Source organism: Coregonus clupeaformis, chromosome 4 (assembly GCF_020615455.1).
Source record: "Coregonus clupeaformis isolate EN_2021a chromosome 4, ASM2061545v1, whole genome shotgun sequence".
NCBI lineage: Eukaryota > Metazoa > Chordata > Actinopteri > Salmoniformes > Salmonidae > Coregonus > Coregonus clupeaformis.
The window spans coordinates 24,007,835-24,029,746 of NC_059195.1; the positions used below are offsets into that span (position 1 = coordinate 24,007,835).

The 21,912-nt window shown below is 40.1% G+C and overlaps 1 protein-coding gene across 1 annotated transcript in view; it reads right to left on the reverse strand.

Annotated features, from left to right (window-relative positions):
* LOC121554903 (calcitonin gene-related peptide type 1 receptor) overlaps positions 1-21,912 on the reverse strand; it is a 56,373-nt gene extending 34,461 nt beyond the window's left edge. Inside the window, exon 1 of the mRNA XM_041868620.2 lies at positions 21,605-21,912. The gene's annotated coding sequence lies outside the window, so the exon portion shown is untranslated. The remainder of the gene's footprint in view (positions 1-21,604) is intronic.

The following is a 21,912-nucleotide window of genomic DNA, read 5'->3' on the forward strand; positions in this document are numbered from 1 at the left end:
GCCTGCTGGAAGTACTGCATGTTGGTTCCAACCTTAAAAGTACCAACAAATAAAGTTCTGTTAGATAGCAAGCAATTGCTGTGAAGTCACCGAAATTATTTGAAATAACGATTGAAGTAGCTATGTATTCTAACTCAGCACTTATATAACTACTACAAACAAATTTACATTACAATAAATAAAGGTTAGCTTACTCATTATTCGCAGTCCAGTGGGCATTTGATTTGCAAACTCCATCACATGTGCGCTTACTGCGCTACAGAAACACCAGCTAACCAAACAGTGCATGCACACTGAATTAAAGGTAACTACACTGAAAAAATCTAAGTTTCTTAGATTTTTCCCAGACCTCAAAAGTGGTCACCTGATATGGTTTAAGCATTGTTGTGAACACAGAAAATCCAAGAAAATCCAAATGTGTTGTTTTTCTATAGAAAAGTTTGAAAAAACTGGAGGAAAACCAGAAAAGAAAACTGGTGGAAATCCGAAACCTGAAGAACCCACCTGAAAAAATGGAATATGGGAAAAAAACACAATTAGGCAAAATAATTATACCGATTTTAGAGGGCACTACCAACGTTTTGGTGGATATATAGCATTTCGCTAATAAAACATGATTATTTGTGTCTCTGAAATGAAACCATCAAGTGATGAACTGTAAATTCTCCAGTGTTAAATCAACACTGAGAGTGTTACATTTAACACTGGTCCAGTATCTATACGGGTCCACACTTTTCAGTTTTAAATTAACACACTGCTTAGTGTAAAGCCTTATTTGCATTTTTCCCAGAGTGCCTTGACTTTCTAGTGAATTATAGAGTTACCACCCATGACTGTATTTGTTAGTGAAAGAGACATGGTTGTTGCATTCATAAATGTTCAGTCCTGTGACATTCACCAAGTGTGATCCTAAACTAATATGTCATCTTTAAAATTAAATAACACAATAAAATAAGTATTTAATTAGGCCTTATTTTGAGGGCCTAGATTTACTCTTATACAGTAGGCTGAAATTCATTGTTTTCAGGCCTGAAAGTCACATTATAATGGCTTGCAAAGTGATATGTAATTCATATTGGAATCCAGCCAGAGTGGGGATATCCAACATTTGAAATTTTATTCACCCACAACCTGCATTCAGAATGACTGCTGGGTTGGAAAGACTAAGATATGAGACTGCCTAAAGCATCTAAACTGGAATAACCTAGTAACAGATGGGATTAGTTGATTTTTTTTTATATATTTGAGTAGCATAAGATTAATTAATCAATCAATGTACATGCAAAAACACAGATATTGAAACAAACAATTCGAAAAATCAACCTGCAATAGAGCATGCTGGGAAATATTATATGTTGGGCGTGGTTTTGGTGTAACACTGGTTATTAACACCAACACTGGGGTTCGTTTACACAAATGAGTGTTAATTTAACACTTACAGAGATAATGTAACACCTGGATCAACAATAGACATGTTACACTGAATAATTAATACTAGGTAACACTGGCCAATTTGCTGTGTAGATTTTAAACAAATACATGTCTGTCATTGAACAACCCCTGCCCCACCCTCTCCTGTCCTAATACACATAATGCTGTGAATCATGTTGCTATGGACTACAGCTATTATTTATGATGGAAATGTCTGGGGCCGCACGCTATAAGACAAATGGAGGAACACTTAACACATGCATTACCTCCTACGTGACCTACAGTTTATAGAGATCAAGAAGAGAGAACTCCGCTTATCATATAGCTCTGATATTTGGTTGGGACAAGATACCACAAAGGACTCATTCAATAGGGTGAAATGTGAATTGCAGGTAGAATTGCATTTTAATATAACAAAACAGATACGATTATTTTATCATGTGGAGTAGCCAATCATGCCCTTTCCATCCACTACATTTTTAGCTAAAACAGAACATCTTCTCTTTCTGAACGCAGCCCACAGCTAAGCTAAGCAGGTATCAGGTCAGTTATTGATCTATTTGGGTAATACAACTTTTATCGTTGTTTAGCCACTCAGACACATCTGTAGAGGGGAAGACAGTGGGTGGTCTTCTACAAGCCTTTGTAACAAGAAGAACATTACTTATTCTACATCTGAAGGCCCAGAGAGATCCCTCGGATATATGAAGAACAGCTGTGAATTCTCGCCCGCCACAACAAGCGAACTAACGAGCCAGCGAGTGAGCAGCCTTCACTTTTCAACTCCATTGTCCGTTGATGCGGTTGTGTGTTGTAAACATCCTACTACCCTCATTGTCAGATACAATGTTTACATAATTCCCATCACTGTTTAAGAATTCAAATACTAAAAAGGCTACTGGAGCGCCTAGAGAAGAGCTGTGTGTGTATCTATAAACAAAAAAACAGTCAGCTGGCAAAATATTGGGGTTGCTTATCTTTCTTTGTAGAAGCATGCAGTATTCTACATCTGCATTTCTTGCTGTTTGGGGTTTTAGGCTGGGTTTCTGTATAGCACTTTGTGACATCTGCTGATATAAAAAGGGCTTTATAAATAAATGTGACTGATTGATTGATATTCAGCACTGTGGGTGTATTTTATAATTCACATATTTCAGAAACGACTTCACCATTCACAAATTTGAACATTGAGTTCAACAACTGTGTAGGGAGGATCCTTGGAGAGACAAGGATGCGGTTGTCCCTTTCTTAAGGTCATTGTAGCAGTCAACATGCAGCTTTAAAACATTAAACTAGTGGCAGATGTCATCTGGGAGCTAAGGGAGGGCAGTCTGACTTCTGGCTTTTTTTGGGCCTGGAGTAACCCAGATTAACCCTACTCCTGGGCCCGTACTCATAAAGCGCCTCAGAGTAGGAGTGTAGATCTAGGATCAGGCCATGATCTACACTCCTACTCTGAGGCGCTTTATGAGTACGGGCCCAGGAGTAGGTTTAATCTGTATTCATAAAGAGTCTCAGAGTAGCAGTGCTGATCTCAGTTCAGTTATACCTTTTAGATTATAATGAATGAACTGAGATCAGCACTGCTACTCTGAGACACTTTATGAATACAGGCCCAGGACAAAAAAAAGCATACTCATTACAGAAGCTCAATGGGGAACAGATTATCCGCTTTTCCTTCACTGTAGTACAAAGAGAAGGGGCACCTTTGACACAAGCATGGACCTTGATGAAAAAGTCCCTTCATTTTCCCTGATGGTGTGCAGGTGAATGACGTATGGCACTCTTTCCTACACGAGATACAGCACGTGCCAGGGCAGTTATTCAAGGAAACAGGTGGCTGAGTGCATATGCATTATCAGCTGTAACCATGAAACACTTTTCTATGGACCCGACATAAGGATTGCAGGTGATGAATGATGTGTTAGTCCAGCTTCATTGAGAGCAGATAATATGCATTCAGCTGGGCTGTGTTTATTTGCATATGCACATGCTGGTTTTAAGACCTGCTGACAAGCCCTGTGTAATGTCAAGGGAATGAATTCGGCGAAACACTGTTCAAAGCACATTTTTTGTTCCTAGAATGTCTCTTGAAGGGAAACGATCTTTGGCTCCTAGAATGTCTCGGGATGTTTTCTGCATGGTCACATTCCAGGAACAGACCACAGGGGAGGGGGAGACATTTTGTGTATGTTGAAATATGACTAAATGAGAGCCTGGTGAGTAATATATTGTGTATATATATATCATGTAATATCAGTGGGGAACCGTCAGAGCCTTCTAGACCTTCAGAGAACTGATAAACAGCCAATACAGTAGGTGGTGGCAATAAACTAACAGGTTGTAGTCTGCCATAGCTAGCTTGTGTTGTAGTTGCGTGACAATGAGTACGTTTACATGCACACTAATACATCGATATTAAACTGATTATGGCAGTAGGCAGATTATGCAAAAGTGATGTAAATGCCTTACTCTGCTTAACTTAATTGGCATAAGGTCAAAATCAAAGTAAGCATACGCCGATTAAAACACCTGGTTTTCTGAGCAAAACCTTCAAATTATTAAGACATGTAAACAACTTAATCGGCGTTCCAGCAGTGTATTTGATCTGTGCATGTGCTAACACCAGCCGAGTGAGCCTCCCTCTTCACGCGAGGTGGTTTCGGAAACAACTGAATGTATGTGTCTTGGAAGTCGTTTTCACATACAAACTTTAAATGTCCAAACTCAGAATCAAATATGCTTCCCAAACATAACATGTTCACTGTGGTAAAATGTTTATTTTGATTTATCAGAGTGCCATCAGGTAGCCTGATTTCAGATGTGTCCATGTAAAGAGGGTTATTAGGGAAATCATTCTTCTTGCAAAGATTATATTAATCTGACTATGCACAATAATCGCCTTATTGTGTGCATGTAACCACACTCATTGTTAGCTAGCTTGTGTTGTAGTAGTGTGACAATGGCGATGGCGGTTGCAGCAGCTGCTATCAACTTCAAGGTGGATGTTGTTGCTAATTTGTTTAGCGTCACCCTTTTCAAGATGTACTTTCAAACTTTGTTTACAAATAATAATCATCTGGTGAGTGGCACTGTTTTTTGTTGCAGCTCGCTTGCTGTTAGCTATCTCTTTGAAAAGAATGACTGAAACATTGTTGCATTTAAACTTTAGATCACCGGTTAGTGTGATGAACGTGATAAAATATATTTGCAATGGGAAGTAATAGCTGGTTTGTTAATTTCATGTTGGACATGAAATGGTGGTGCTTTTGTATTGGTATGATTTCATGGGGCCTACAGAAGTAAATGGGCTGCTTATTCTTTAACATGATTTGATGCTGGGTGTGACTGCTGTCGCCTGTCTATCAGCCGTGTCTATGTGTTTGACCAAAATTGGCTCCCCTTCAGCGCCATGGAGTGCACAGGTATTACAGTCGCGTCCCTTTCAGCACCATGAGCCTGTCACCTTTGATGTGACACTGTTGTTGTCGCTATTGGTGATTTTTTTGTTTGATACAACGTACTGGAAGATTTTTGGTCTCTCTGAAGGCCTAGGTCCTATAGTCACAGTTCGCCACTGTGTAATATTTTTAATTTAAATATAATATAATTATATAATGATCCTTCCAATAATATAATATGGTGAGTTTATTAGCTTAACTCTCATACTACCGACTGGGGTTATTTTGACCCCAGAGGCATATTTTTGATCATAGCCCAAAGGTGGTTTATTCAATTCTTCAAATTTTTCATGACTTTGTCAATCAATTTGTTCTTAATAAATCTAAATAATCGCTTAGTGTTTCTGTATCAATATGGACTTTTAAAATATTTTTGTTATTTGGGGAAATTTTGACCCCAGCAAAAAACACCTAATTCCGCCTATTGTAATTTGATAGATAGGACCTTTATTTGAATCTAGGTTTCTCTGGAGACATAATAACAAGTTATCTATACCACCAGAGGGTGGAGGAGGACCTCCCATGTAGTTGCCTAAGATTGTACTTTTCTATACCACATATCATATGACTGTGTACAAAACCAAAATTACCTTATTTTTGTGCATAGAAAAATCTGCCAATGGTATACAAAGTCTGTACTTGATAGAACTGCAATACAGAACTGATACATTGTAAAACTACACAGAGAGCATATTGGTGTGTATTCTCCAAAAAGTAGTTATTCTAGGGCAAATCTAAAAAAAGCATTTATTTGAATCCAGGTTTCGCTGGAGACATAATATTAAGTTATAAATATCCTCAGGGATTTTCACCAGACAGACAGATCACCTGCAGAGATGGAGCACCTTATGTACTCGCCTATGGTTATAACTAGTTATAACTAGGTATGACCGCATACAAAATCTAAATGACATTACAGATATGCTTAGTTGCAGTCAAAACAGCTCATAAAAGTCTATCAGTGGCATGAATACTTGGTAGAACCGTTATACGGAAACAAGCTACCCCCTAAATGTACACATAGTATTGGTGTGTATTCTCAGAAAAATTGTTGTTCTACAGGAAATGTTATATAAATACCAGAATTCCTGTAATATCTCCAATATTCCATATGCAACTTGTTATGGAATTTGGGTTGCTATAACATTTGGTTTGAAGTGACATTGAAGATTTGAGCATGCTTTTTTAAGCATCCTGCCATAGGCCCTACTAGCAGTAATGCTAATGCTGGCTGTGAGGTAAGCAAATAAAGAAAACTAAGCCATATTTTTGGTCATTGTCTCTCAGGATCAATGGATGAATTGCTTTTGTCAATAAAATAAATATATTTAAAATATTGGTTCTAGCGCCCCTTTTAATGGCAGTCGTTTTCTCCACATAAATATGACAAAATGTATATTTACTTCAAAGTTCTAAAAATGATATTGCAATCAAATGATGGTGAATCAGCTTTTTAGTATGTGGATTGTACTTAGATTGTACTTGGAAAAAAACTCCATATTATTTAAGGGAAAAATGTATCATTAAATCTGACAAAATTAGCCAATTATCTGTAATTTTGCTAAAATAACAGTCTGTTTTGGATTTTAAAAATCAGATAACATTATTTACATGTCTAATAATGTTTTGATGTGAATTAAGTTGATATTTTGCTATGATTTTGCTATGACCCCAGTTGTTAATCCATGTACTGTATGTAAAATATGTTGGTAGTATGAGGGTTAATTTCTTCAAGATACCTGACTAATTAATTATATTCAGGGAACATTGTCTCTGAACATTATTTCACAACCAACCCAGAAAGAAGCAAAGGAGCAAACAAGAAAATGTTCTGTCATGTTCTCAGAACATTCTAGGAACATTCTTGGAACATCATCCTGGTTGTGCACCAACTCTGTGGCATCAGATCCTCTGGGTAATCCCTCCCATATGATCATGGAAGTTCCTGGCCTCACATCTCAGGCGGCAGCCATGTTAGCAGGACATGAGAACGGACAGACCACATCATGTTGGCTCGCAGTTCGCCTTGGGCACTCCCAGATGTGAAGGAAAACAATAACAAATGCACACAGATGCCCCGTGTAGCTCAGTTGGTAGAGCATGGCGCTTACAACGCCAGGGTTATGGGTTTGATTCCCACGGGGGGCCAGTATGAAAAAAAAACATGTATGCACTCACTAACTGTAAGTCGCTCTGGATAAGAGCGTCTGCTAAATGACTAAAAATTTAAAATGCTAGGGAGGAGCCATTTCACAAATGGACATGCAAGGAACCAAACGTCTTAGGCATGAGTGTTATGTTTCTCCACCATAATATAGGAAGGACATCCATCGCCTACACTGGCTCAATTGGCCCACTTGCAAAAAACAGCAGATAAACAGAGACATGCAGTATAATTCTGGAGATGAGAGTGAAGCAGACACTTGTGTTGGGGGAAGAAAATATGCTTCATATTGGCACTGCAAGGGGGAGTAGAGGAGCTTATGCCCACTTTCCTCTTCACCCAAATGACAAACCCAGATGCCAAGCTACTGTCTCTTCCCACACCACCTGCAGATGGTTTGCCAACCCTACCAAAGCTTGGCATGCACACTCAAGACTCTTCACACCACTGTATTACTCACTAGAGGCTAACTAAGACAAGGCCAGTGAAGGCATTCCCAGCATTTGCTGAGAATGAGGAAGTCTCAATGAAGTATCCCTGCTGCAAAAAAACAATTGGACACCCAATGGTAAAGCATGCTGTTAGTAAGGCAGCATTTCAAAAACACATCATACTAATGGCCTTGACAAATATGCAAATTCCAGGTCAAGATAAACAATTTTTTAATTTTTTTATTTATATAAACTTGCCAAATCACAAGTGACCTTCAAAGGTTAAAACTAAAGAGATGTTGAAATTTTGACGAGATTAAAGTACAAACGTAGAAAGTACCATGTAATGTACCTTGGTGAAATATCAGGACTGTACCTACAGCAAAAATGAGTCACAACACAGTCAGGCCCCGGTTTCCCAATAGCGATGGAACTTAGGCTAACAAGTGTTTTATTGATGCATCTTTCCTACAACGGCTGAAGATGTAACGTGTTTCCCAAAACACCACGCTAACACATCATGAAATACACTGAACAAAAATATACAAGCAACATGTAAAGTGTTGGGCCCATGTTTCATGAGCTAAAATAAAAGATACCAGAAATGTTCCATATGCACAAAAAACGTATTTCTCTAAAATGTTGTGCACAAATTTGTTTACATCCCTTAGTGAGCATTTCAACTTTGCCAAGATAATCCATCCACCTGACAGGTGTGGCATATCAAGAAGCTGATTAAACAGTATGATCATTACACAGGTGCACCTTGTGCTGGGGTCAATAAAAGGCCACTCTAAAATATGCAGTTTTGTCACAAAACTCAATGCCACAGATGTCTCAAATTTTGAGGGAGCATGCAATTGGCATGCTGACTGCATGAATGTCCACCAGAGCTGTTGCTAGAGAATTGAATGTTAATTTCTCTACCATAAGCCACCTCCAACGTCGTTTCAGAGAATTTGGCAGTACGTCCAACCGGCCTCACAACCACAGACCACGTGTAACCACGCCAGCCCAGGACCTCCACATCAGGCTTCTTCACCTGCGGAATTGTCTGAGAACAGCCACCTGGACAGCTGATGAAACTGGGTTTGCACAAGCGAAGAATTTCTGTACAAACTGTCAGAAACCGTCTTAAGGAAGCTCATCTGCGTGCTCGCCATCCTCACCAGGGTCTTGACCTGACAGCAGTTCAGCGTCGTAACCGACTTCAGTGAGCAAATGCTCACCTTCGATAGCCACTGGCACATTGAAGAAGTGTGCTCTTCACGCATGAATCCCGGTTTCAACTGTACCGGGCCGATGGCAGACAGTATGGCGTCGTGTGGGCGAGCGGTTTGCTGATGTCAATGTTGTGAACAGAGTTCCCCATGGTGGTGGTGTGGTTATGGTAAGGGCAGGCATAAGCTACGGACAACGAACACAATTGCATTTTATCGATGGCAGTTTGAATGCTCATAGATACCGTGACGAGATCCTGAGACCCATTGTCGTGCCTTTCATCCGCCGTCATCACCTGATGTTTCAGCATGATAATGCACGGCCCCATGTTGCAAGGATCTGTACACAATTCCTGGAAGCTGAAAATGTCCCAGTTCTTCCATGGCCTGCATACCAGACATGTCACCCATTGACCATATTTTTGTACGACTTGTTCCAGTTCCCGCCAATATCCAGCAACTTCGCACTGCCATTAAAGAGGAGTGGGACAACATTCCACAGGCCACAATCAACAGCCTGATCAACTCTATGCGAAGGAGATGTATCGCGCTGAATGAGGCAAATGGTGGTCACACCAGATACTGACTAGTTTTCTGATCCATGCCCCTAGCTTTATTTTTGTTGGTATCTGTGACCAACAGATGCATATCTGTATTCCCAGTCACATGAAATCCATAAATTAGGGCGTAATGAATATATTTCAATTGACTGATTTCCTTTTATATGAACTGTGTATGTTATATATATATATATATATATATATATATATATATATATATATATATATATATATATATATATATATATATAGAGAGAGTGGGGAGAACAAGTATTTGATACACTGCCGGTTTTGCAGGTTTTCCTACTTACAAAGCATGTAGAGGTCTGTAATATTTATCATATGTACACTTCAACTGTGAGAGACGGAATCTATAACAAAAATCCCAAAAATCACATTGTATGATTTTTAAGTAATTAATTTGCATTTTATTGCATGACATAAGTATTTGATACATCAGAAAAGCAGAACTTAATATTTGGTACAGAAACCTTTGTTTGCAATTAAAGAGATCATACGTTTCCTGTAGGTCTTGACCAGGTTTGCACACACTGCAGCAGGGATTTTGGCCCACTCCTCCATACAGACCTTCTCAAGATCCTTCAGGTTTCAGGGCTGTCGCTGGGCAATAGGGACTTTCAGCACTCTCCAAAGATTTTCTATTGGGTTAAGGTCTGGAGACTGGCTAGGCCACTCCAGGACCCTGAGATGCTTCTTACAGAGCCACTCCATAGTTGCCCTGGCTGTGTGTTTCGGGTCGTTTTCATGCTGGAAGACCCAGCCACGACCCATCTTCAATGCTCTTACTGAGGGAAGGAGGTTGATGGCCAACATATCGCGATACATGGCCCCATCCATCCTCCCCTCAATACGGTGCAGTCGTCCTGTCCTCTTTGCAGAAAAGCATCCCCAAAGAATGATGTTTCCACCTACATGCTTCACGGTTGGGATGGTGTTCTTGGGGTTGTACTCATCCTTCTTCTTCCTCCAAACACGGCAAGTGGAGTTTAGACCAAAAAGCTCTATTTTTGTCTCATCAGACCACATGACCTTCTCCCATTCCTCCTCTGGATCATCCAGATGGTCATTGGCAAACTTCAGACGGGCCTGGACATGCGCTGGCTTGAGCAGGGGGACCTTGCGTGCGCTGCAGGATTTTAATCCATGACAGCGTAGTGTGTTACTAATGGTTTTCTTTGAGACTGTGGTCCCAGCTCTCTTCAGGTCATTGACCAGGTCCTGCCGTGTAGTTCTGGGCTGATCCCTCACATTCCTCATGATCATTGATGCCCCACGAGGTGAGATCTTGCATGGAGCCCCAGACCGAGGGTGATTGACCGTCATGTTGAACTTCTTCCATTTTCTAATAATTGCGCCAACAGTTGTTGCCTTCTCACCAAGCTGCTTGCCTATTGTCCTGTAGCCCATCCCAGCCTTGTGCAGGTCTACAATTTTATCCCTGATGTCCTTACACAGCTCTATGGTCTTGGCCATTGTGGAGAGGTTGGAGTCTGTTTGATTGAGTGTGTGGACAGGTGTCTTTTATACAGGTAACGAGTTCAAACAGGTGCAGTTAATACAGGTAATGAGTGGAGAACAGGAGGGCTTCTTATAGAAAAACTAACAGGTCTGTGAGAGCCGGAATTCTTACTGGTTGGTAGGTGATCAAATACTTATGTCATGCAATAAAATGCAAATTAATTACTTAAAAATCATACAATGTGATTTTCTGGATTTTTGTTTTAGATTCTGTCTCTCACAGTTGAAGTTTACCTATGATAAAAATGACAGACCTCTACATGCTTTGTAAGTAGGAAAACCTGCAAAATCGGCAGTGTATCAAATACTTGTTCTCCCCACTGTATATATATATATATATATATATATATATATATATATATATATATATATATATATATATATATATATATACAGTTGAAGTCGGAAGTTTACATACACTTAGGTTGGAGTCATTTAAACTCGTTTTTCAACCACTCCACAAATTTCTTGTTAACAAACGATGCCTCTTTGCTTGATATCATGGGAAAATCAAAAGAAATCAGCCAAGACCACAGAAAAAAAATTGTAGACCTCCACAAGTCTGGTTTATCCTGGGGAACAATTTCAAAACGCCTGAACGTACCACGTTCATCTGTACAAACAATAGTACGCAAGTATATACACCATGGCACCACGCAGCCGTCATACCGCTCAGGAAGGAGACGCGTTCTGTCTCCTAGAGATGAACGTACTTTGGTGTGAAAAGTGCAAATCAATACCACAACAACAGCAAAGGACCTTGTGTAGATGCTGGAGGAAACGGGTACAAAAGTATCTATATCCACAGTAAAACGAGTCCTATATCGCCACTGCTCCAAAACCGCCATAAAAAAGCCAGACTACGGTTTGCAGCTGCATATTGGGACAAAGATCGTACTTTTTGGAGAAATGTCCTCTGGTCTGATGAAACAAAAATAGAACTGTTTGGCCATAATTACCATCGTTATGTTTGGAGGAAAAAAGGGAAGGCTTGCAAGCCAAAGAACACCATCCCAACCGTGAAGCACGGGGGTGGCAGTATCATGCTGTGGGGGTGCTTTTCTGCAGGAGGGACTGGTGCACTTCACAAAATAGATGGCATCATGAGGAAGGAAAATTATGTGGATATATTGAAGCAACATCTCAAGACATCAGTCAGGATGTTAAAGCTTGGTCGCAAATGGGTCTTCCAAATGGACAATGACACCAAGCATACTTCCAAAGTTGTGGCAAAATGGCTTAAGGACAACAAAGTCAAGGTATTGGAGTGGCCATCACAAAGCCCTGACCTCAATCCTATAGAACATTTGTGGGCAGAACTGAAAAAGCATGTGCGAGCAAGGAGGCCTACAAACCTGACTCAGTTACACCAGCTCTGGCAGGAGGAATGGGCCAAAATTCACCCAACTTATTGTGGGAAGCTTGTGGAAGGCTACCTGAAACGTTTGACCCAAGTTAAACAATTTAAAGGCAATGCTACCAAATACTAGTTGAGTGTATGTAAACTTCTGACCCACTGGGAATGTGATGAAATAAATAAAAGCTGAAATATATAATTCTCTCTACTATTATTCTGACATTTCACATTCTTAAAACAAAGTGGTGATCCTAACTGACCTAAGACAGGGAATTTTTACTATGATTAAATGTCAGGAATTGTGAAATACTGAGTTTAAATGTTTTTGGCTATAATTATATATATATATGAAATTGTTGCATGTTGCGTTTATATTTTCGTTCAGTGTATATTGAGACAAATGACAGACAGTAGCCTACAAGTAGCAAAATAGAACTCATTTGACTGAACATGAAATGTATTTCAATATGACTGAAATAGGGCTATAGCCTACTGTTTATATTTTAATGCAGTCATCTCGGTTTTCATTTGAAGCAACTTTTATACGTCGCTTGCTTGTATCAATTGCAAAGACATTGGCAACTTTGTATGGGTAGTCAACTTTGTTCTGAAGTTATTGGCGGTCACAGAGAGACGGATAAACCATGTCATTCTATGTTTAGCGGAGATCTTCAATGTATAAAGTGATGCAACAGGGCAGAAAAGCATCTAACGACACACTTAGCTGTTTTACGAATGGCTTTAGTCAGGCGTTAGATTACAAACATTTTCAAGTGCAACATTAATAACGAGGGTTTAGGGGAAACAGCTCTGTGATTTAGCGATGCTCCTACGAAGGTTCTAACGATGAACTTAGCCCTAAGATGCTTTTGGGAAACCGGGCCCAGGATAATAAGGCAATACATATACAGGTCAGAGTTTGATTTTACTATCATTATCATCACTATGGCAACAATATATCCTAATGCATCTACTTGTATTCATACTTGAACATCCAGTTGTAGCTAATTTTTGCACTGATATTCTGAGATTTAAAACAATGTAATACGACAGAGCCTGACACCTTGTTTTTCAATCATAGATACAAAGTTGACACGTCTCCCTTGTGTCTTGGTAGACTAAACTTAAGTTTTAATATCTGCCAACTTACACATGTATTGCCTTTGAGTAGACAATCTTAAATTACACATGCAACATCAGTAGTTACTTTCTTTTTCAGAGTTGCAAAGAAAAAGCCATATCTCAGACTGCCCATCTTAATCTTTTCTTTTTATTGGCCAGTCTGAGATATGGCTTTTTCTTTGCAACTCTACCTAGAAGGTCAGCATCCCGGAGTCGCCACTTCACTGTTGACGTTGAGACTGGTGTTTAGCGGGTACTATTTAATGAAGCTGTCAGTTGAGGACAGTTGACCTGTGAGGCATCTGTTTCTCAAACTAGACACTCTAATGTATTTGTCCTCTTGCTCAGTTGTGCACCGCAGACTCCCACTCCTCTTTCTATTCTGGTTAGAGCTAGTTTGCGCTGTTCTGTGAAGGGAGTAGTACACAGCGTTGTACGAGATCTTCAGTTTCTTGGCAATTTCTCGCATGGAATAGCCTTCATGTCTCAGAACAAGATTAGACTGACGAGTTTCAGAAGAAAGTAATTTGTTTCTGATCATTTTGAGTAATCAAACCCACAATTGCTGATGTTCCAGATACTCAATTAGTCTCAAGAAGGCCAGTTTTATTGCTTCTTTAATCAGCACAACAGTTTTCAGCTGTGCTAACATAATTGCAAAAGGGTTTTCTAATGATCAATTAGCCTTTTAAAATGATAAACTTGGATTAGGGGCGGCAGGTAGCTTAGTGGGTAAGAGCGTTGTGCCTGTAACCGAAAGGTCGCTGGTTCTAATCCCCGAGCCGACTAGGTGAAAAATCGGTCAATGTGCCCTTAAGCAAGGCACTTAACCCTAAATGCTCCTGTAAGTCGCTCTGGATAAGAGCGTCTGCTAAATGACTAAAATGTAAATGTAACACAGGACTGATGGTTGCTGATAATGGGCCTCTGTACGCCTATGTAGATATTCCATTAACAATCAGCCGTTTCCAGCTACAATAGCCATTAACAATGTCTACACTGTATTTCTGATCAATTTGATGTTATTTTAATGGACAAAAAAAATGATTTTCTTTCGAAAACAATGACATTTCTAAGTGACCCCAAACTTTTGAACAGTAGTGTAGTTGATTTGATAAATAACAGTCGCCATATTAATGAAAGTCACGTCACGACACCTGGCTTGGTTTGGCTCATTAGTGTGAAAGGGGTATTCGTCTCTCACTGCATCTTAGTCTTTCTGACAGATCCAGTCCTGATCTCTATGGAGGCTAGCTGGCCTGTGAACTTGACCTGGGGGGCCAAAGGGGCCAAAGAATCATCCCACACGTGCACACCATAGTCCCTAAACTTAACCTCTGAGACCATTCCCCTCACACGTGACAGACTCATGTAGACTACTGTAGCATTAGTGTGTTTACATGTCAACTGCAAAAGAACAAGACATTTAAAGTATGCAAATACAGACATGGAAATGAGATGCATATACAGGCAATGTACAAAGGATTACAAAGGGTAGTAGTGTACAAAGCATTGCAAAATCAAGGATGTTGTGACGCACACATGCAAATGTTAAAACCACAATATTGACATCTGAGTGGGAGGAGAGCTATTGGAGATCATAAAAACAAGATGACTATTGTAAATACAGTATGTACTATGCAGACACACAAGCTAGCTCTCTAAATACAGTGGGGAGAACAAGTATTTGATACACTGCCGATTTTGCAGGTTTTCCTACTTACAAAGCATGTAGAGGTCTGTACTTTTTATCATAGGTACACTTCAACTGTGAGAGACGGAATCTAAAACAAAAATCCAGAAAATCACATTGTATGATTTTTAAGTAATTAATTTGCATTTTATTGCATGACATAAGTATTTGATCACCTACCAACAAGTAACAATTCCGGCTCTCACAGACCTGTTAGTTTTTCTTTAAGCCCTCCTGTTCTCCACTCATTACCTGTATTAACTGCACCTGTTTGAACTCGTTACCTGTATAAAAGACACCTGTCCACACACTCAATCAAACAGACTCCAACCTCTCCACAATGGCCAAGACCAGAGAGCTGTGTAAGGACATCAGGGATAAAATTGTAGACCTGCACAAGGCTGGGATGGTCTACAGGACAATAGGCAAGCAGCTTGGTGAGAAGGCAACAACTGCTGGCGCAATTATTAGAAAATGGAAGAAGTTCAAGATGGCGGTCAATCACCCTCGGTCTGGGGCTCCATGCAAGATCTCACCTCGTGGGGCATCAATGATCATGAGCAAGGTGAGGGATCAGCCCAGAACTACACGGCAGGACCTGGTCAATGACCTGAAGAGAGCTGGGACCACAGTCTCAAAGAAAACCATTAGTAACACACTACGCCTTCATGGATTAAAATCCTGCAGCGCACGCAAGGTCCCACTGCTCAAGCCAGCGCATGTCCAGGCCCGTCTGAAGTTTGCCAATGACCATCTGGATGATCCAGAGGAGGAATGGGAGATGGTCATGTGGTCTGATGAGACAAAAATATAGCTTTTTGGTCTAAACTCCACTTGCCGTGTTTGGAGGAAGAAGAAGGATGAGTACAACCCCAAGAACACCATCCCAACCGTGAAGCATGTAGGTGGAAACATCATTCTTTGGGGATGCTTTTCTGCAAAGGGGACAGGACGACTGCACCGTATTGAAGGGAGGACGGATGGGGCCATGTATCGCGAGATCTTTGCCAACAACCTCCTTCCCTCAGTAAGAGCATTGAAGATGGGTTGTGGCTGGGTCTTCTAGCATGACAACGACCCGAAACACACAGCCAGGGCAACTAAGGAGTGGCTCCGTAAGAAGCATCTCAAGGTCCTGGAGTGGCCTAGCCAGTCTCCAGACCTGAACCCAATAGAAATTCTTTGGAGGGAGCTGAAAGTCCGTATTGCCCAGAGACAGCCCCGAAACCTGAAGGATCTGGAGAAGGTCTGTATGGAGGAGTGGGCCAAAATCCCTGCTGCAGTGTGTGCAAACCTGGTCAAGACCTACTGGAAACGTATGATCTCTGTAATTGCAAACAAAGGTTTCTGTACCAAATATTAAGTTCTGCTTTTCTGATGTATCAAATACTTATGTCATGCAATAAAATGCAAATTAATTACTTAAAAATCATACAATGTGATTTTCTGGATTTTTGTTTTAGATTCCGTCTCTCACAGTTGAAGTGTACCTATGATAAAAAGTACAGACCTCTACATGCTTTGTAAGTAGGAAAACCTGCAAAATCGGCAGAGTATCAAATACTTGTTCTCCCCACTGTATATAGAATCTTATGGAAATAATAGGCCTGACACATGATATTGTTTTCGCTTGTACTATTCTGCCCAGGGCAGGGATGAGATAGATAACTGGATGGGGAGGATACGCATACTAACTCCCAGGGACCCTTTCTCTCTCTCCATGCCCCATCAGAAGCCACCTCCCACCCTCTAAATCAGGAAGGTTGTGTCAGCAGCTGACAGTTTGTTTAGCACGCATCAACATGGAACACCCCTGGAAACGGCCACAGATTATTTCCACTGACCTATATTCTTCAAAAAGCCCTCAATCTCAGATAAACGTTAGCCTAGCACCCACACGCAAGCATAGCACATGCTGTCCAAAAGGTCTGACTGTTGCAATAACACACGCTAAGTCCAGTCAACACAACAGGGCTGTCAGTGAAACATACATAGTTATAATCAACGGTCACTAACTAAAATAATTATCTGTAATGTGTGAGTGTGTATGTGTGTTGGGGGTCTTTTTAATGTCATTGGGTTTCGACTCTGAATTTAATATAGGGTCTAGAGGGAGGTTTGAGAGAGTGATACATATCATCATCATTATAGTTGAGTGTAATGTGATAGCCAAGGCCTAGGGAGAGCGGAACACTAAATATATGATGTGTGCCAAGGTTGTTGTTTAGACAGGGGGATTCAATAATGGCCCGATGCACTTGAATGCATACGAAGGGTAATAAAATATGGAGACAGGATATGAGATGATGGTGTTATTAGCCTGCTCTCAGATTAATGACTAAACCACAGGAGAGAGAGAGAGAGAGAGAGAGAGAGAGAGAGAGAGAGAGAGAGAGAGAGGAGAGAGAGGAGAGAGAGAGAGAGAGAGAGAGAGAGAGAGAGAGAGAGAGAGAGAAAGAAGAAAAAAAAAAAAAAAAAAAAAAAAGAGAGAGAGAGAGAGAGAGAGAGAGAGAGAGAGAGAGAGAGAGAGAGAGAGAGAGAGAGAGAGAGAGAGAGAGAGAGAGAGAGAGAGAGAGACCAAGGGCCTCCAGCATGATGAAAGCATCACAATGCATTTGTGTTTGTGCGTCCCCACTTCAAAACGTGGGAGATTATTTATTGGAGATGGTTGAGCAGTGAACAGCATCATCTCTGCAGATCAGCAGCATGCATCTACGGTATCTGCTCCCTGAGGAGATACCCTGGCTAACATACCCCCCTAAATGTGGATTCATCTTCTGGGAGAGAGGAGGCTGTCTGCAGCTGTTGGCTCAGATAATGTTTAGATATCGGAAAAGTAAGGGGACAGTTGTGTTGAGAATTTGTTCAGAAGCTCATCTATTACGCAAACCAAACTATGAACAATGTCAGATTTGAAGGTAGCTCTTGGGAAAATACATCATATTTGTCTTTGAAGAATGGCATTTTGTTTATTCCCCCCATGTTGTGGATGGTTTGCATACTTTTTCATAACATTGTGAGAAGTGAGTTCATATTCACACGTAATGTGAATCTCTAGGTAAGACAATAAAGACGGATCCATTGTGAGAAGTGAGTTCATATTCACACGTAATGTGAATCTCTAGGTAAGACAATAAAGACTGATCTTAACTGATCCGAAATACAGTCCATTCTGTATATAGACCAGAGTGAGAAACAGACACATTTTCCATCTACAACACTGTTCTCCTTGTTGACTCTTCTGGATGCCTCAGCCTAGGCATACTCTGTGCCATGGAGATGGCTGAGCATCTTAAGGCAATGTCACCAAGTCATGGAGGCACCTTTGTTACACTGACATGTAATATCCCATTTCGAGTCAGCATGCAATGCCCACTCCACAGGACTGCTCGGGGTTGGAATCCAAATGCAATGCTTTACAGTTCAAAACAAATACTCTCCAGCAAAAATGTATTTGGGTTCCTTTTACTATATGAGCTCATACAGATGAAGGATCGTAATTTAATCACACTTGCAGTGTATTCAAGGTTAAAAAGGTTAAAACAGGCTTCTAAATTTTGTAATTTACACTTTAAAATGTCAGACTTGATTTGCCCTAACAAAAAACGTATCAACCCCTACAAAAAATTTCCATAAATTAAATTATAATCCCAAAAATAATTTCCTGTTGCTGCAGGATTATTTTCCTGCTGTAGCAAACTGGCTCAAATGAAGATCCTACATCTGTATATTTACTGTGAACACTTGGCCATTGAGGATTTCAAGCGCAAATCCTTGAGGACTTATTAGACACTTCTGTCAGTTGGCTTCTCATGCGATATTCAGTCCGAAGAACCATCCCCGGCTGTCCTATATCCCCAGGCCATGCAGTGAAACAGCATATTTTCCTCAGCATGCTTTTAAATGGAACACATAAAAATCATCAAAGATGTCATAAATGTTGAACTAAACAAGAATATTTCGCATCATGTCATTTTTTTCATGGTGGTGGGTTATTTTGGATGTTTAATAAGTAATTAGACTCGTGAGAGTGCTTGTGAGTTTAAAAAGGTTGCAAATGATGGATGTTAGGGGGCAGGTGAGGAATACGGTGTCAGCTAAATGCATCTGGAAAGGCTTTACGATGTCTAAAGGGTCTTGATGGACTTGAATGTTTTATAGTACTTGGTTTGTACATGTCTACTCTATCCTCTCCTTGAAGGAGTAATATCTCTGCATTTCTCATCGTATCATGGCAAGATCTGATGTGAACATCATCATTTTCATCATGGTCTTCCCTCTAGCTTCCCCACAACATTTCATCATGTCCAATCTGTGCCTTACATAACCATGCAGCTGATTCAACAACAACTTGAGATAGCACTGGTGCCAAACAGGGTTCGGGTATACCAAGAATGACTTCACCACTGCAATGCTGTCAGTAAAAGTTCAGTTCAACTGGATGTGCTGTGCCATGTAAAATGCATGTCTGCTTTTCATGTCGGTTTTGAAACGTAACAGTGTCTGTGGAAAACCACATTTTCCCTGTGTCTGGACAGTTTATGATATTACAAGATGGCTATCTGTGATACAATACATCTCATTCAGTTGACTCAGTGTTCAGGCCAAATAGAAAAACTCTCCAGTCAACTCATTATCAAACAGCAATATGACATGCATACACTTGTAGAATGCCCAGTAAACTACATTTTGTTTTGGAATAACATGGTTATGATGATAATTTATGATTTATAGGTTACCTACCATATCATGCTCTAAAATAAAACAAATTGGTAGCCTAACACTTACACTTCATGTGCAGCTTCCACTATAAAGTTTGAAAAGTTTTCATGTAAAAACACTTCTTGAATAGAGCCAGAGAATTATTAATAATTCCATATTGCAGATTGTCTTACTTATAAACATGTTATGAAGCATGTTGCAGTGCAACCTTACTGATAGGTTACCTCCCACTAAGCATTTACCATCAGGCAACGTCTTTTGGGCGTCTTTCTTTGGTCATGTCCTCGGACGTTGATTTTCCATTCGTCATAAACATAGCTGTCTATGATTGATTCAGATTTGGTCCGATCCGGACCAAATCTGAACCAATTATAGATGTCTATATTTGGTTCAGATTTGGACCGGCCTTGATTTCAACGTCCGTACCGGCCTATATTTGGGCCAAACATAGATCTGTATAATTGGTTCAGATTTGGTCCAGTCCGGACCGGCCTTGATTTTGCCCAAACACAGACGTCTATAATTGATTCAGATTTGGTCCGGACCGGACCAAATCTGAATCAATCATAGACATCTATGTTTCACAAGTTTGGACAGCACAGTACAGTACAATAGAGCACAGCAGAGTACAGTACATTACAGTACATTACACAGTAAAGAAAAGTACAGTACAATACCATAGAGTACACTAGAGTACAGTAAAGAAAAGTATATTATACTGTACTGTATTGTACCCTACTTTACTCTAATGTACTTTACTGAACTAAACTGTACTGTACTCTGCTGAATTAAACTATACTGCACTCTACTGTACTGTACTCTACTCTACTGAATTAAACTATACTGTACTCTACTCTACTGTACTGTACTTTACTGTGCTCTACTGCATTCTACTGTACTCTACTCTAATGAATTAATCTCAACTGTACTGTACTATACTGTACTTTAATGTACTCTACTCTAATTAATTAAACTGTACTGTACCGTACCGTACCGTACTGTAATGTAATGTACTGTACTCTACTGAATAAACCTCTACTGTCCTGTACCGTATTGTACTGTACTCTTCTGTGTTCTACTGTGCTCTACTGTACTAAACTGTTCCGTACTGTACTGTGATTTTCAAACTTGTGAAACATAGCCTAGACGTCTATGATTCGTTCAAATTTGGATCTGGTCCGCACCTACCAGATTTGTACTTGTTTGGAAGTGGAGCTTATTAGAATAATACCCAGCATGCTTTGCTAGTGTTTGTTTTTACATTTACATTTTGGTCATTTCTAAACTTTAATTCAGCACCTGAAATGCAGGTGATGTCAGCGTCTGGAAAATACTTCTAAAATACATATTTTCAACGTAATTTTGCTTACTGGGCTTTCAATTCCTTTAAAATTAAAACCCTTTGTTGGAAAGGTTGTCATAGATTAAACAAATCCGTTAAACAATAACATAACCTACTGATTAAGTATTCATAGGCTATTCCAAGTAATAGGCTATAGCCTCGTTATTGACCCAATTACTGATATTCTTCTTCCATACTGCCTCACAGGGGTATCGAACAAGCCTACTCTTGATGGGTTCTCATTTCCCCATGGAATTATGCAAAATATTACTGCAAATGCCTAGCCTATCTGCGGTGCGCAATTGTTTTTTGAGGACTACAACAAATACAGTAGGCTATCCCATGTCGACAGTGCACTGAAATCAAAAAGGTCTAAATTAATCCGACAGAAATGTACCTCATTACAACAGACTCTTTCCGATTATCATGGTCTTGAATTGGATATTCATAGGCTCTTGATTTGAGAAAAGCAAATCGCCTATGTATGGATAAAACTGGAAAATAGTAATCCTAAAATAGATCTGTAAATATGGCCATTATAGGCTATTGGAATATTTCTTACCTGATGACAATAGTTTAAAATCCAATGACAACGCAATTTAGAAAATCGCATAAACCGACCAAACACTCCAGCGACAGCTTTCCTTTGCCCAAATGCAACCTCTGCAGCGGTGATAGTGAATCAAACCCAACGGGTCCCAACACTCAATGCATACAGTGTCGGACTGGAGCCGCTGTGAGGTTGTGGAAGGCACCCACTATAGTTAGCCGACTTCCTCTTACATCACGAATTAGCCTACAGCTCTTCAGGAGAACCCACCAAGCTTTAATATAATTCACTCGCAACAGATGCCGACGGCATGTAGGGTA